The sequence below is a fragment of the Anthonomus grandis genome, chromosome 5, assembly GCF_022605725.1.
Source record: "Anthonomus grandis grandis chromosome 5, icAntGran1.3, whole genome shotgun sequence".
In the NCBI taxonomy this organism is placed as follows: domain Eukaryota; kingdom Metazoa; phylum Arthropoda; class Insecta; order Coleoptera; family Curculionidae; genus Anthonomus; species Anthonomus grandis.
The window spans coordinates 32,496,020-32,512,300 of record NC_065550.1 but is presented as its reverse complement, the minus strand read 5'-3'; the positions used below and the strand labels follow the sequence as shown (position 1 = coordinate 32,512,300).

Below are 16,281 nucleotides of genomic sequence, written 5' to 3'. Positions count from 1 at the left end.
AACGGTGTTTTTGCAGAAAATAATTGCCTGAGGAAAAAAGGCGTATCGCTATGAAAATTGTTAATTTTTAAGATGAGTCATTAAATTTTAAAAAATATATTTAAATTTAAAAAAAATTGACAAGGGATTTACATAACTAGTCCTTACACTCGATCACTACACCTAAAATATGTGACAAAATGACCCCGATACAGTATTGGTCATTCCAAGTTGGAACTTTTAAAAATTTAAAATTTTTCCAATGTTTTAAATTTATATTTTATTTTTGTACATCCAATCAATAAACATATTTATAAGTAAACAAAAAAGCATACCAGAATTTCAACCTTATCTTGTTTCAGACAATAAGAAATACTTAAAATTTTTGTGCTGGAACTTTTTATAAAAGATGTATTTTACAGGCAGTCTTTGACACACCAGTGTGCAAGTGGGTTTTTTTTATTTATTTTATTTTTTGTTAACATGGGAAAAGGCCATGCCTATTCCAGCGACATTCGCCAAAGAATTTTAGATTTTTACAATCAGGGTGTTAGGCAGCGTAATATTGCTCAAGGACTAAACGTTCCTAACAACACCGTGTCACGGATAATTAAGAAATATCGTATTTTTGGAAATGTGGTACCAGGTAAAAGCACTGGAAGACCTAAAGCCACGACTGCCTGTGTAGATAGGTTAGGGATTGGTTAGGGATTAGGGCCCGTTTTAAATATTTCCCAGAATGACCCATTTTTGTCATCTTCCAAAATTTTACAAAAATTAAATGAAGGTGAGCCTTCGAATATCTCTGCAAAAACGGTAAGAAGGCGATTGTGTTCTGGTGGACTTTACAGCTACAGACCTGCTAAAAAACCTTTGCTGTAGAAGAAAAATGTCAAGTTACACCTACAATTTGCAATGGATCATCTTAACTGGACTGTACAAGATTGGAAAAAAGTGCTTTTCAGTGACGAATCTAAGTTTAATCTGTGTTCCAGTGATGGAATACTTCATGTAAGACGACCAAAAGGTGAAAGACTCAAGAAAAAGTTTATCCGACCTACGGTTAAACATGGAGGTGGTAATGTGATAGTATGGGGATGCTTTTCTTGGTATGGTACTGGGCCAATACATAAAATTATGGGGAAAATGAATCGATTTATGTATCGGGATATTTTGCGAAATATAATGGAGCCTTACACATTTGAGTCTATCTATGCTAGTAAATTTTGTATTCCAGCATGATGACGATCCAAAACATTTGTCAAAATTGGTAAAAGAATGGTTGGACTAAGAAAAGATCACAGTTTTAAAGTGGCCGGCCCAGAGTCCAGACTTAAACCCAATTGAAAATTTATGGGAATATCTGGATCGCAAAATTCAGGCATCTGGAACAGCCAAAAATGCTGATGAACTATTTCATAAGCTTGTTGAAGCCTGGACTCACATTGACAGACAAATAATTAAAAATTTGATTGAATCAATGCCCAGAAGAATGCAGGCAGTAATTAATGTTAAGGGTTACCATACCAAATATTAATTATAATATTATGGTTTCAATAAGTTATGTTTTATGCCGTTTTTGAATAAAAATCATTTAGTTCCAAGTATTTTGTCCAGCTTTTTTTAAATTTTTATTCCGAACTGCTACTGGTGCTGAATTTTTGTCAACATTTAAATTAATTAACACTAGTTTTTCGTGTACAACAACTTTATAAAAGAAAATAAAATGCTAATTAAAAGGCACACAAAATATAATAAATTTTCAAAAGTTCCAACTATTATGGCCAATATTATGGCCACTGTGTAAATAAAAAAACTCAAGAATGCAAATTTGCTCAAAACTAAACGAGGATTTAAAAAATTAAATTTATTTTAGCAAACTGCAGTGGTGTACTTTTTTTATTAAATAATCCCTTATGGACGCCATTGGTAACATTTTTTTTGTAATGCTGCCTGATGCATAAAACACATCTGCAAATTAAAAAAATCTACATTGGTAGTAAAGTTACTAAAAAGTAAAAAAAAAAAAACCATTGCATTAGAGGCATTTTATAAACGTCTTTAAATAGTATGCAATATTGCATACTTAAACTTTTATGAAATAATAATTGTATATTATTAATTAAACCTTCTTGTTTTATTACGCAGACATTTTATCTGGTATTCAGAGTTGAAGTTCAACCAAAAATGTACGAGTACATCTGGTGTAAACCATAAATAAACATTTATTTAACTATCGTATGTTGCTTGGGATTAATGTTAATGGAGAAGAACCAACTTTGTATTGAGTACACCGAAGTAATGAAAATCCTTAATCCTAAACCTTCCATTACCGCATAGACGATCAAAAGAAAAATGTAAGTGATAAAATCACTGCTGTGATTAACACTTAATATTAGATAAATAATCGGAAAGAATGTGTAACTATTAAAATGATTGCTGAGACAAATATTTTATACTGTTAAGGTAATAAATGAAAAAATTGTTCTTTATTTATGTATGTAACAAATGTGTAAAATGATCCTTTTTTATGAATGGGAAATTTGTCAACAATGAATAAAAAAGGGAATTTTACATATGTGTAACATACAACATTTTTAAAAATAATAAATTACTTTATGTTTTACCTATCTATTATTGATTTATAATACCTTAGAAACGGAATGTTATGGTAGCAATAATACCTGCTATCACACCTAGGGCATTATAAGCGGGCATTATGATAATGCCCGGTAATTTTATTGCTTATCCAATTTCATTTCTCTCATAATAAAGAATAAACATCCATTTTATACAAAAAATAATGTTTCATTAAGTACTAAAAATTAAACTTTATTTCCAAAATAAAAATTACAATTTTGAAATGTCCCGGATGATGTAGCTGATCCCACTATAGAATGGTCGGTGTTTTTTGTGATGGTAGAGGTGGCAGCACTAACGCTATTTTGTATAGTTTGTAAATTGTCCATTAAAGAATTTTCAATAGTCGATACGGAATTAACCTCGGAATTAACTGAATTGGCAATCATTTTGGCTACTTTATTTTTGGATGAAATACCTTCTTCTATATATCCTTCAGCTACGATAGTAAAACTTTTTGAAGTTGAAGTTTTAGTTTCTGGTACCTTTATAACCAAGACCGTTCCTCTATCTTCAATATCATCAATGGTCATTTTGACCAACTCATCTCGTCTTAAACCTCCAAAAACACCCATTACCAATATGACTTTGTGTACCACGTAGATATCATCAGGAGCCTTCTTAATAAATTTTATTATTTGTTCTCCTTCCAAAACTTTAGATTTCTTCGGGATATATCCTTTCGACTTAACTTTTAAAAAAGATATGAGACGATGGTATTGCGAGATGTCTATATTTTTATAGACCATTAACGTAGACCTTAGGGTAGAATACTTGGTCCAGAGAGAGTTCGGACTCTATTTTTCCGACTAAAAATATTAAAATTTGTTAAAAATATGTACCTATTATAATAAAATCAATAACTTACCAGTTCCTGAAAATATGCCATTAGAACGGTTTCGGTTATTTGAACAATTGCGTTGGCATCTTTCCAAATACCAAATATGCCATACTCCCGGTCATACTGTTGCCTTGATTTAACTGGCAAAAGATTTTCGGTCACTTTTATGGCCTTTTCTCTTATATTTTGTAGAATTTCTTCCATTTTAAGCAAATATTTAAACAAAAAATGCCAACTGACTAACTGACAGAAACATCAAAGTCAAACTTAAATAATCACTGCAAGTCACTTGATTTTTTAATTAATATTAAAATGATTTTTGTTCATAAACATAATTTCTCAGGTAAAACATTGGATTAGATGGATAGGATTGTATGCACCACGGACATTGTTAGACTCTAATGCCCATCAGGCGGAAACCTATTCCTATGTCCACCTTCCGGGCATTATCGTCCTTACAATGCCCTTGATACATAAATAGTTATTACGCATTAGTCCGTAAGAAAACGTCAAATTTTTTGACAAATTATAGAGAGAATTTCAAATAAACTTACAATGCGTAATTAAATTACGCACTAGTGCCTGAAAATCATTTGGCCCCACTGTATTGTAATTTTTGTCTAGCAAAATGACATACATCGGTCGGCTGTCCCATGAAAATACGGTAAATTCTCAGACGTTTAAAAAAGTCCTTTTAGGCATTAGTGTGCAAAAAGTCAAACTTTATAAACCCTGGGAAGTGTGTAAAGTGAGTACTTTACGCACGGTAAAAAAAATAATGTTTTTTTTTGATCACTGTATAAAAAATAAAATAATAAATTATTTTTCATATTATAGTCTCTATTGTACTGCATAACTTCTATATAAATCGCTATTTTCTTGGATTAATAGTTTTTATGTAAAAAATTAAAATCCTTTTTTTTCTAAATTTCATAGTTAAATTTTTAACCACAAAATAGTTTTATTTTTTTAATTGTTAGGCTCGTAGTACGAGGGTTATTTTAACATTTTATGTTAAAAATTATATAAAAAAAACATAGGTTTTCATGGGAATTTTTTTTCCTGACTTTCTCCTAAAGGATACTTAAAGACTTTTTCCATAACATTTTTTTTAAATATTTTTTTATGGTTATTCGATCATTTTAAAAAAATAATAAATATGTTCAATGCTTAGAAAAACTAAAAAACACCCATAAAGTATTTCTGACTTATTTTTTCGAAGAAAGTGTAATGAACCATTTATTTTCGCATTAATTAAGGCACCGATTGAAAAAATTAAATATATTTTTAAATTTTGCCTTCTTCAAGATTTCCTTCCATTGTAACGTAAAAATTTCCTCTTATTGACTAGGAAATTATCAAATTTTATATCACAGAAGTGATTTTAAGGCTAAGTTACCAAGATTATTATCAAAAAAAATTAATGGGTTGTAGGGGTCGTATAATTAAATTAGTAACAGGAATGATTGAAGAAATTATAATGCTTAAAAATTAAGTTAAAAGAGAGTCTCATAAAGCAGGAGCAAAAGAAGAAGAAGAAGGAGAAGGAGTAATAAAAGGCGACAAAAACTTTTTACGACGTTGCGCAAATACAGTCTTGTTCTAAATTAAATTTTACGTGCCACGGAACAGGCATTCAAAAGTACAAAACTTTTACGGCCCCGTTTTTGTCGTTTCACAACTTGAAAGAAATGAATACGGAATCTTTTTTTTTTTTCTCTCATATTCTTTTTTTTCTTTTGTTTTGTTTAAATGTTACTTTAACAACCTCGCGCATAAAAATAATTAGTTAAGGTCGTAACGTTAATGTCCCTCTCGAAAATACTATGTGTGATGCACATAAAGGGGGTCCGATTATAGGTTTCGAGCAGTTCTTTTTAAAAGAAAGAAAACTAATAAAAGTTTAACACGTGTGATCCGGACCGGTATATACCGACCCGATGATGACTGAATTTCTTTTATTTTAATGTTTTTTTTTTTGTTGATTTTTACGACTTATGGCGGGGTTATTAGATGAAACTGCGTCATATTTTATTTGAAATTTTATTTGGCGTGACTGTATGGGTTTCCTTTGGGGGAGAACCAACCGCGTTTACAAGGACAAATCTTTTCATAGTTTCTTTGTTCTAGTGTTTCAAGCGACACATTTATTTATTTACTATGGCACCTAAATTAACATGTACTTGGTACTTTAGTATATATTGCAGTAGGCGTTATAGAATGATGGATTATTAGAGCAAATCTCCAAGGGAAGCACTCTCCCTTTTGGGATTTTCTCTATCGGAGAAAAGCGCTTATAACTTTGGTTCTAATTAGAATAGAGAAACAATGTTCGCCTTTTTATAATCTAGAAATATTGGGTTACAACTCGATTTTTTACAATTTTTTTTAAGAACAAAAACGCCTTAGAAACCAAAATTTTTTTATTGTTCCATTTTTGTACGCGGCATTCGATACAGGTCGCAACGGTTCTTTGAATCTCATGAAATTTAACGGGTCGATTAGACAGTTCACGTGAACTGTACAGTTTTTGGTTATTTTTAGCCCTTTTTAAGTGTTTCTATTTGACGTCAGAAATTTAAAAAATTTGATATTCTAGCCGCTCTTATGGTTTAACGATTTCTTTGCAAAAATAATGACCTGCAGAAGATATGTGCGTCTCATCGAGAACTACAATTTGTTCTATATAAAGTATTTTTATAAGTAAAACAGGTTTTGAGTTAAAAATTTTTGAACATTTTTTCACTTTGGAAATTAATTGAGCGTACCCTGCAGGTTATAGATGAACCAAAACCAATTGAGCAAATGCGTCATTCATTTTACTACAATATATTAAAAATTTTTTTTCATAAGAGTATCTATAGCGAAAAGTCACCCTGTGTACTGGCTATGACAATGAATGCGTGGATTATAAAAAATACAAAAGATTATAAATTTTTTTTTAATAAATATTTATCAATGCAGTGATTTTAAATGTTAAAAATTGTTATTTTTCAAAAAAGGCTTCGTTGCTATAAAATGTCTATCTCAACTGTGATTTTTAGGGTTTTTTTTTTATTTTTCTCCTCTAATTTAACAAAATTAGTAGAACTATGTTTTTTCCCTGCGATTAAATATTTAACATATGAGCTATTTTTAAAGTTTATCGAATTGTAAAAAAAAATTTCCCTTATACATTTCCATGCAATTAATTATAATTTATTTCGGCAGTAATTACGATATAAATTATCACTGTCTCATCTGGGAGGCTATAAAATATTTATCTCAGCAGTGATTTTAAAAAGGAGGCAAAATCATTGCAAAACGATTTAGTTTGCAATGATCTTAATGGTCATTTTATATGCTTAAACGCACGTTTTCAATTTTTTTGATATATCTGTTGTAAGTCTGTAAATGAACAAAAATCATTTTCCTCTTTCCTCTATGTATATGGTATTGATACAAAAATTTTAATTATCTCAACAGTGATTTTTAATTTTTGTCGACTAAATGTAAAAAAAAAACATTTTTCCGTTTCACTTATTTGGGCGCAATTCGTGTCCCAAATTAATGATATACACTCACAACAGGGATTTTAAATTGCTGCGTGGATGTGAATAAATATTAGTCTCGACAGTGATTTTAATATATTTTTTTTGCAATAAAATCTAATTAATCTTAGCAGTGATTTTGAATAGTCTCTTTAATGACATTGATGCAATAAATTAATAATCTTCTTATTAAAAATTACATCTCATTTCTGGAGTAGTATTTTAAGCGACAAATTCATTTATTTACTATGGCATCTAAATTAACATGTACTTGATACTTTAGTATATCTTGAAGTTAGAATTATATAATCACAAGATTAAACGAACTTACCTGAAGTGAAGTTCAATCTTGATTATATGAAGCCTCGTTGAAGTAAATAAGCTCTAATAATAATCCATCATTATTATTAGAGCAAAGCTATAACGGCAGCACTCTCCCTTTTGGGATTTCCTCTATCGGACAAAAGTGCTTATAACTTTGGTTCTAATTAGGATTGAGAAACGATGTCGACCTTTTTATAATCTGGAAATATTGGGTTACAACCTGATGTTTTTTTAAAGAACAAGAACGCCTTAGAAGTCGAATTTTTTTTTTGTACACGGCATTCGATATAGGTCGCAACGGTCCTTTGAATCTCATGAAATGTTCACGTGAACTTCAACTGCACAGTTTTTGGTTATTGACAGTTGTACCCGAGAAGAAGACTCATTTTTCCACCATTTTTACAAGTACACAAAAATTTTTTTTTTCAAAAGAGTACCAGTGGCAAAAAATCACCCTGTTCACTAGCTATAATAATGAATGCGTGGATTATAAAAATTTATAAAAAATACAAAAGATTGTATTTTTTTTTTAATAAATTTAAATAATTTTTTAAAATAAATTTATTTTTATAGATTTCCAAGTAAAAAATCATTATTTATGGTGGTCATTGTAAATTATCACTGTATCATCTGGGAAGCTATAAAATATTTATCTCAACAGTGATTTTAAAATAGGGATACACGGTTTTGCAATTGGACATTTTAGATGCTTAAACGCAAAAACTCATTTATCACGTTAGTAACTTTTTTATGTCTGTTGTCAGTCTATAAATGAACAAAAATCATTTTCCTCTAGGCATATGGATTTGATGCAAAAATTTAATTTATCTCAACAGTAATTTAAAATATTTACATCAGCAATGATTTTTATCATTTAGTCACTCCTAATAAATAAAAAAATATATGATTAAATTATTTATCTTTACTAAATTAAAAAAAAAAACATTTTTTCTGTTTCACTTATTGGGGATTAATAATCTTCTGATTTTACTAAAGACATGTGACGTAACTTTTCATTTTACTACAGTCATTTAAAATAATTTAGAAAAATAAATATAATTTTTTTAAGGGTTTGATTTTTTATTAAAAATTATTATTTTTATTTATATTTAAAATATTTTAGACATTAAAAAAAAAATTTGCGATTTCAGGTTTTTGGAAATGTTTCTTATTTTACTTCACATATGTGACGTAATTTCTCTTTTTAGTTCAGGTATTAAAATTATAATTAATATTGCAGTTATTTGAATTAATGTTTTAAGATATTGTAGACATTTGAAATAATTTTTGTTGTGCTATTTTTAGTTTTTAAAAACATTTTTCATTTTATTTCAGCCATGTTACTTTTTAAATTTTTCTTCCCATTCCAGGCATTTGAAATCATTTTTCATGTTACAGATACTTGAAGAAGTCAACCTTTAAATCGTCCAGACTTTTGACATCCAACTTTTTATTTTATTCCACACGTCTGAAGGAAATTTTCTTTTTAGTCTTACAATTATTTGAAATCAATTAAACAATTAAATATCATTTCTTTGACTTAGTATGACTGTTGTGTATTTATTTTTTTTAAATAAATTCAGATTTAAAAAGATATTTTTTTTAAATATAAATATTGGGAATTAAAAAAAAATGATAAATTGAAATCCGCTTTCGGTCACTACTAAGATAAATCTTTTACTGCTTCTTAGTTATTATAATATATTTTTTTTTATTTAGCAAACATACTATATACATATCAGAATAAAAATAATTTAAATTTAACACACCTAATTATGACAAATAATTATTAAAGTTGAGATAAGAAAAAAAAATGGGTAGCATAAAGAACCCTTCGAAATCGCCGTTCAGATTAATATTTTATTATTTTCCTTTAAAAAAATCATAAAAGTTCATAATTTTCGTCATAATATTTTGAGACGAAAAAATGTGTAAATTTTTTTCATAAAACATTGAATTAAATCATAAATAAAATTTCCAACTGAATTTAAATTTTTTTTATGTTTGATTTTGTATTTGAAATTATGTTGTTACTCGTGTATAAAATATTCCATTAAAATTATTATTTTATGTTGTTGTAGACATTTAAAATCAATTTCTATAACGTCCAGGCGTTGGAAAATTTTGACGTCATTTTTCGCATACATACATATGCATACGATTAAAATTATTTCATTACGATTCCTCAATGAAAAATTAAACTGAGATGCAGGTTTTTATATGAAAATGGGCCAAATTGACAATTCTTTGGCATTGCAATAATTCTATAAGTGTAGTAAATATGTGGAATCTGAAACAGGTTTTTTTTGTATGAAAATTAAAAGAATTTTTAATTTCTTGGCCTTTCATCGACTTTATCTAAAATAGTTTTTTAACTGTTTGAATTTTCTAAGTTTCTATGTCCTTAAACGAAAAAGTTTTTTTCATAACGGTTCTCTATAATACTGAAATAGATTTTCCTATCTGAAAATAAAATAATTCTCAAATTTTTGGCTTCTCATTAATTTTATCTCAAATGATTTATCAACTTCCTGAAATCTCTAAAAAATCTATTTTTATTCCTTTATTGAATATTATGGATACTATGGTCTAAAAAATTGCATTTTGAAATTTCATATTTTTTCTTGTTCACCATCTTCGTTTTGTTCTTCTATTTCCTCTTTCTTTTCTTAAATTTTTCTTTCGTAATTTTTTTGATGTTGAACAAAAATTATAAAAAAAAATAAATGATTTATGTATAAAAATAACCATAAGTTTGCAATAAAATCTAATTAATCTAAGCAGTGATTTTGTGTAGTCTTTTTAATAACATTGATGCAATAAAATAATAATCTTCTTATTTTACTACAAACATATGACGTAATTTTCATTTTAGTCCAGTCATTTAAAATAATTTAAAAAATTAAATATAATTTTTTTAAGGGTTTGATCTTGTATTTAAAATGATTATTTTTATTTATATTTAAAATATTTTAGGCACGTGGAATTTTTTTCTTACTATTTCAGGTTTTTAGAATCATTTTATTTAATAAAAAAAATTAAATATATTTTTTTTAAGGGTTTGATTTTGTTATTAAAATTATTATGTTTATTAATATTTAAAATATTCCAGACATTTGAAATTTTTTTTTGCTATTTCAGGTTCTTGGAATCATTTCTTATTTTACTTCATATATGTGACGAAATTTTTCCTTTTAGTCTAGGTATTTAAACATATTCCAGTTATTTGAATTAATTTTTTAAGATATTGTAGGCATTTTAAATAATTTTTGTTGTGCTATATTTAGTTTTTAAAAACATTTCTCATTTTATTTCAGCTATGGGATTTTTAAAATTTTTCTTCCTATTCCAGGCATTTAAAATCATTTTTCATGTTACAGATATTTGATGAAGTCAATCTGAAGTGAATTTTCTTTTTAGTCCTACAGTCATTTGAAATCATTTAAACAATTAAATATAATTTCTTTAACTTAGTATGACTATGATGTATTTATTTTTAAATAAATTCAAATTTATACTGGGTATTAAAAATATTTTAAAATTCAAATCCGCACTGCTGAGATAAATCTTTTACTGCTGGGTAAATGTAAATAATAACTCTGAAAAAATGGGTAGCATAGAAAATCCTTCGAAATCACCGTTCAGATTATTATTTTAATATTTTCCTTTAAAAAATCATGAAAGTTATCATTTTCGTCATAATATTTTGTGACGAAAAAATTAAATATATTTTTCACAAAAGATTGAATCAAATCATTAGTAAAATTTAATTAGAATTTAATGTTTGATTTTGTATTTAAAATTATATTGTTATTCGTGTATAAAATATTCCAATAAAATTAATATTTTATGCTTTTGTAGACGTTTAAAACCAATTTTGACCATTCCTTGGCATTGCATTGATTCTATAAGTGTAATGAATACGTGGAATCTGAAATAGGTTTTTCTTTGTATGAAAGTTAAAAGAATTCTCTATTTTTTGGTCCCTCTTTAATTTTATTTCAAATAATTTATCAACCTCCGCAATTCTCTTAAAATTCTATTTTTATTTCTATATTGAATATTATGGATACTATGGTCTGAAAAATTGCATTTAATATGACTACCTAAATCATTTTCTTCTTCATCGTCTTCATTTTATTCTTCTTTTTCTTCATCTTCTTCTACTTCCTTTTTCTCTTCTTATATTTTTCTTTCATCATGACGAACAAAAAAATATAATAAAAATAAATGATTTATGTATAAAAATAACCATAAGTCCCACTCTGTATAACCAACCAAAAAAGATTATAATACTAAATCGAAACACTGATTTTACGGCTCCCCAAAAACCGATCCGTACCCCAAAACTCATCTCGTATTTGGCTTTTGACCGTAAGAACTTTTTACGTGTGCCATTAAATTTTTTTTACCTTTTGTTTTGTTTCTCCATAGAGGTGCGGGGAAAGGGGGCTTTAGAAGGTCTTATTTTTATTGTCGGTTCTTTTACGGACCCGAACCCATATAAACTTTGTAATATATGTGCTTCCCGACGTTTACGGCTCGCTCCTTCTAATTTTTCTTGTAATCTTTGATGTTCTTAGATGAAGAAAACCCGCGCCCGCTCACGGGATAAGAAATTTACGATGTTATTTACTAGCTTAAGAGCTTAATTTTAACTACTTTTCTGGGAGCTTTTTAGCACAAAAATTACACCTAATTCATCCGCTTTAAGTCTCTCTCTCTCGTCTCTCGTTTTTTTTTCTTTAAGACGACGGGGTAATTTATTAGTTTTCGCATAAAGTTTTATGGGCCAGTCTATTCCGGACCTTAATTTTGGATCTTTTTTTTTTGTATTTTTGCCTCTTTTTATTACTGATTTTTTTGTTTCACTACTCAAAGTAAACGCGTTTATATTAAGTTTAAGTAGGAAGAAGTGCTTTTTAATTTAAATATTTTACTTTTTTAATAGTTCTCTTATTAAACAATTATTAAAACTAGGTGACCACCCTGTATCTTCTAATAAGTTATTTCATTTAAAAATAATAATTTAATTTTTATTTTCTATTTCGTTTTCGGATCCTCTATGTAAATTATTAAAGGCTTAAAATATAAAAAAATCATCATCAACTTACAGTTTAGCAAACCTTCAAAATTTCTGCAGAAATAAACAATTTGTTTCTTTTTTAGCAAAAATCACTGTTGGAATAAATTAGAAGGCGCAATTTAATAAGAGATAAAAATTTGTTTTATGTATAGTAAAATAATGAAGACTAAGAATTATTTTTAAGAGGGTTTTTTTAAGTCAATAGAGCGACTAGTCAAAATCACTGCTGAGATTAATATAAAATTACGAATTATTATAATAAGAAAAATATTTTTAAATCACATATATAAGTAATTTTGGAAATAAATTGCATCCAAATTAGTAAAACCATCTTTTTTATATTTAACGAAAATTAAAAATCACTGTTGAGGGAAAAAATACTTTTTTATTGGTAATTCGGTGAACATTAATAAACGCTGGTCAGATTAATATTTTAAAATTTTTTTTTGTATTTTTCATGAATTCTACGTTTTTTTCAGATGATTTTAAATCCCTTATTTCTAGTTTTCTTTTAAGTTGAACAACTATGAAAGTATTTTTTTTTAATTTTTTGAAAATTCCAGAATTAATTCTATTGGAAGTTGTCATAATTATTTTTAGACAATAACTGTCCAGTTCAAACCTAAATAATTTGAATAAAATAAAAATTAAAAATGTGAAATACAAAAGGCCTAAATAGATTAAAATTTATCACTAGTGCCAACAAAATCTTAAGCAAATATTAAAAAATCTTGTCAAGGTAATATTTCTTTATATTCGGAGCGACTGAAAAGGAGAAAATAGTAAAAAAATGGCACAAAAGAAATTGTAAACTTTGGAGGTTAATTTCTCGGTACCTATGTTCTCTATCTTCTTAAATCCAATGGTTTTCTGATACTTTGGTCCTTCTGAATCCACTGAGAGCATCCGCAAAGTCATAGCTTTTACATGCCGAGATATGGCATAATTAGTTCAATATTGAAAAAATTACTTTCTATAAAATTTTTCGTCTAGGTACATACAAATTCCGAAGGTAAACAATTATTAGATTATTAAAGTCAAAAGTTAAAAGTCACTTATTGTCTTAGATACTAGAAACATAGCATAGACACGTCACGATTGCTATACAAAGCAATACATACAGATTACCCATACATGTATTCCTTATTCAGGAATTTGTTAATATATATGAACATACATAAAATAAAAATAAAATAATATATAAAACAATAAACATTAAAAAGTTCTAAGACTGATAAAATTATACAAGTTAACACGTGTTTGGTATGCAGTATACTTAGTAAGAAGTAAGTTGTTTTTACCACAAGTATTGTGCTGATGTCGATCACCCAATATAATCAATTTACTTTTATTTTTAAATATAATGTGAAAAAAATTTTCTCCCCAAATATTCTTCGATAAGACTGTCTAAATAATATAATAAATAAAATCCTAATTATACGTTTTTGAATCACAAACACTCTTTCTATATCCATGGCCCTACCCCATAATACTATGCAGTAACCCAATACACTGTAAACAGAGCTATAGTACACACTCATCAGTTCTTTCATATCAAGTGAATGAATTTTTAGGTTGATTTATAAGATAGACGCTTTTATTTAATTTTTTATATACAATATTAATATGTTCTATGATTTAGCATTAGTTTATTCGATTTACACCAATTATTAATTTCAGTTAGACATGACTTGACTTACTGGACTGGAATACGGATCAGAAATAACAGCTGTTGTGTCATCACAAAATCTGCATGTTGTTCATTTCCTATTTTTACATTAATCTGCCTAATATTGAATTAATATTGCATTGTAATAATAAAAAAAATCATACAGTTGATGAATTATTTGGGATAAAGTTAGTGGAAGGTTTTTAGGTTAGAAGGATGGTTTAGGCAATAGTAAAAAAATGAAATGCGCTAAAGCTGAACAATTTTCTCAATTTTCAGTTATTTTATGATCACAGCTTTGATAGATCAAAAGTGATCCACCAAGAACTTCAGGCTCGATGTAGTCAGCGCCTGCTGACGTGAAGGAAAATGGTCATACCTCAAGTACCATTAAACCAGTCATAATGATTTGATTGAAATCTTCTAGATAATCATGCATCTTTTAATTTAAAGTATTATAATTATTGCTGTGGATCAAATTACAAGTACGTTAACTAAAAGCTGAAGCAACACCACGAACATTGCACTTAGAATCCCGTTGGTTGTATTAATCTTTTAAAGTTGAATGTTATTAATCTAATAAATGTTATTTTATAATAATGGCATCAGTACTTTTATAAAGTAACAAGCTTTAAATAATTTTTTAAAAATTCTAGAGTCTATTCCAGGCAGTTAATTTCAGAAAAAAAACTAATATACTCATCTAGAATTTTTAAACTAGTATGTCCACATAAAAATTAGATAATCGATGAATATCTTTTAAATTTATACTATTTAATAAATTTGTTGAATTGAATTGAATTTCAGTCATTTGAAGTGAAATCACTGTTAATTTATTCCAAATATTTTAAAATTTGTTTTTATTTTATTGCAGGTTAATCTAAACCTCTTATGGCTCGTTTTATTTTGGGTTGTATTTGACTTATACATTTTATATTGTCACATAAAAATTATGTTTTTTTTTTATGCAGTGTGGCCACTTAAAAAACTCCAATTTATTATTCGTTACGATACTTCAAGCGAATTAAACTCTAATGAGCTCTCAACTGCCTGGAATAAATAAAAATAATTTAAATTCTTATCATTTGTTTGAACTGATCAAATGCTTTAAACTGCCTATGAGATAATATAACTAAAATGATTTAGGCAATAACTGAAACATTAAATACAGTAGAGAATAGCCAAAAAAACGTAACTGGAAACACTTCTTCTGATCTTATTACTTCTAACCACTACTGTTTTAATATTTCAGTTTACTCGGTTAAGAAAACATGCCCTGGAAGGCCCTATATCCTATAAAGCTCAACCAGCAGTAATTTTACATTATTCGCATTAAAAGGCTTATCGTGAAATAACATTATGGAACATTCTATATATGTGCCCAGAATTATACGTTTTGATGCCGTAATAAAGTTGTGCAGTGCCGGCTTAAACAATGTGCCTTACGTATACTTGTCCGCGTTTTAACTTTATAGATCGTAAACGTTTTTACCTGATGGCATCTAGTAATTAAACATATTAGGCAATTACTTATACGGCTTAATATTTTATAAGTTACCGGGTGGTCCATCTATTTTTAATTCTTTTTTTTTCTGAATTATCTTAAATAAATTCTTATTTATGGAGATGATTAGTTCCCTTATAGATCTGTTTCTTATTAAATTTTACGATGTCAGGGCCCATAATTACGACCGTATAAAGTTGTTTTATTAGCAGTTATTGTTGTGCAGATTTCCTCGGGATGATTTGCGAGGCACCAGTCAAAAAATGGTCGTAAATTATGCGCAAATATAATAACAATAATAATTTTGCTTTTTGACTTACCTTACTGGGACCCACTGCGGTTTTATGTTTTCTTACCAGAAGGTACAAGGTAATTCGTGGGGAAAGAACAATAAAGTTTTACTATGGGGTTTTTTTTTTGTAGTAATAGAGGGAGGCAGGAGAATTGCTTGTTAGCTGAGGAAATTACAGCCTAGCGAAATATGAAGATCATTTCGTGGGTGAATTTATGTGAAATTTTTTATTTTTTTCTGGCTTTTTGTTTAATGTTTTTAAATTGTATCTTTCTTGTGAAGTTTGTATATCCTTAGACAAAAAACATCATTTCATTACAATGCTCAGGCCCTTATAATTCAAAATGGAGAACATTTACATTTTTTTGGTATTGTCATCAGCCTTAACGCATTTTATTATTTTACTAGCGCTTAAA

At 27.8% G+C, this 16,281-nt stretch overlaps 1 protein-coding gene and 1 long non-coding RNA gene across 4 annotated transcripts in view; one reads left to right on the top strand and one right to left on the bottom strand.

Annotated features, from left to right (window-relative positions):
- LOC126736660 (protein doublesex-like) overlaps positions 1-16,281 on the top strand; it is a 153,094-nt gene that overhangs the window by 128,579 nt on the left and 8,234 nt on the right. The window lies entirely within an intron of this gene.
- On the bottom strand, positions 2,796-4,186 carry LOC126736666 (uncharacterized). The gene is made up of 2 exons (XR_007660725.1): positions 3,488-4,186; positions 2,796-3,428 (listed from the first exon to the last, which is right to left on the bottom strand). It is a non-coding gene; the product is annotated as an uncharacterized LOC126736666 (long non-coding RNA).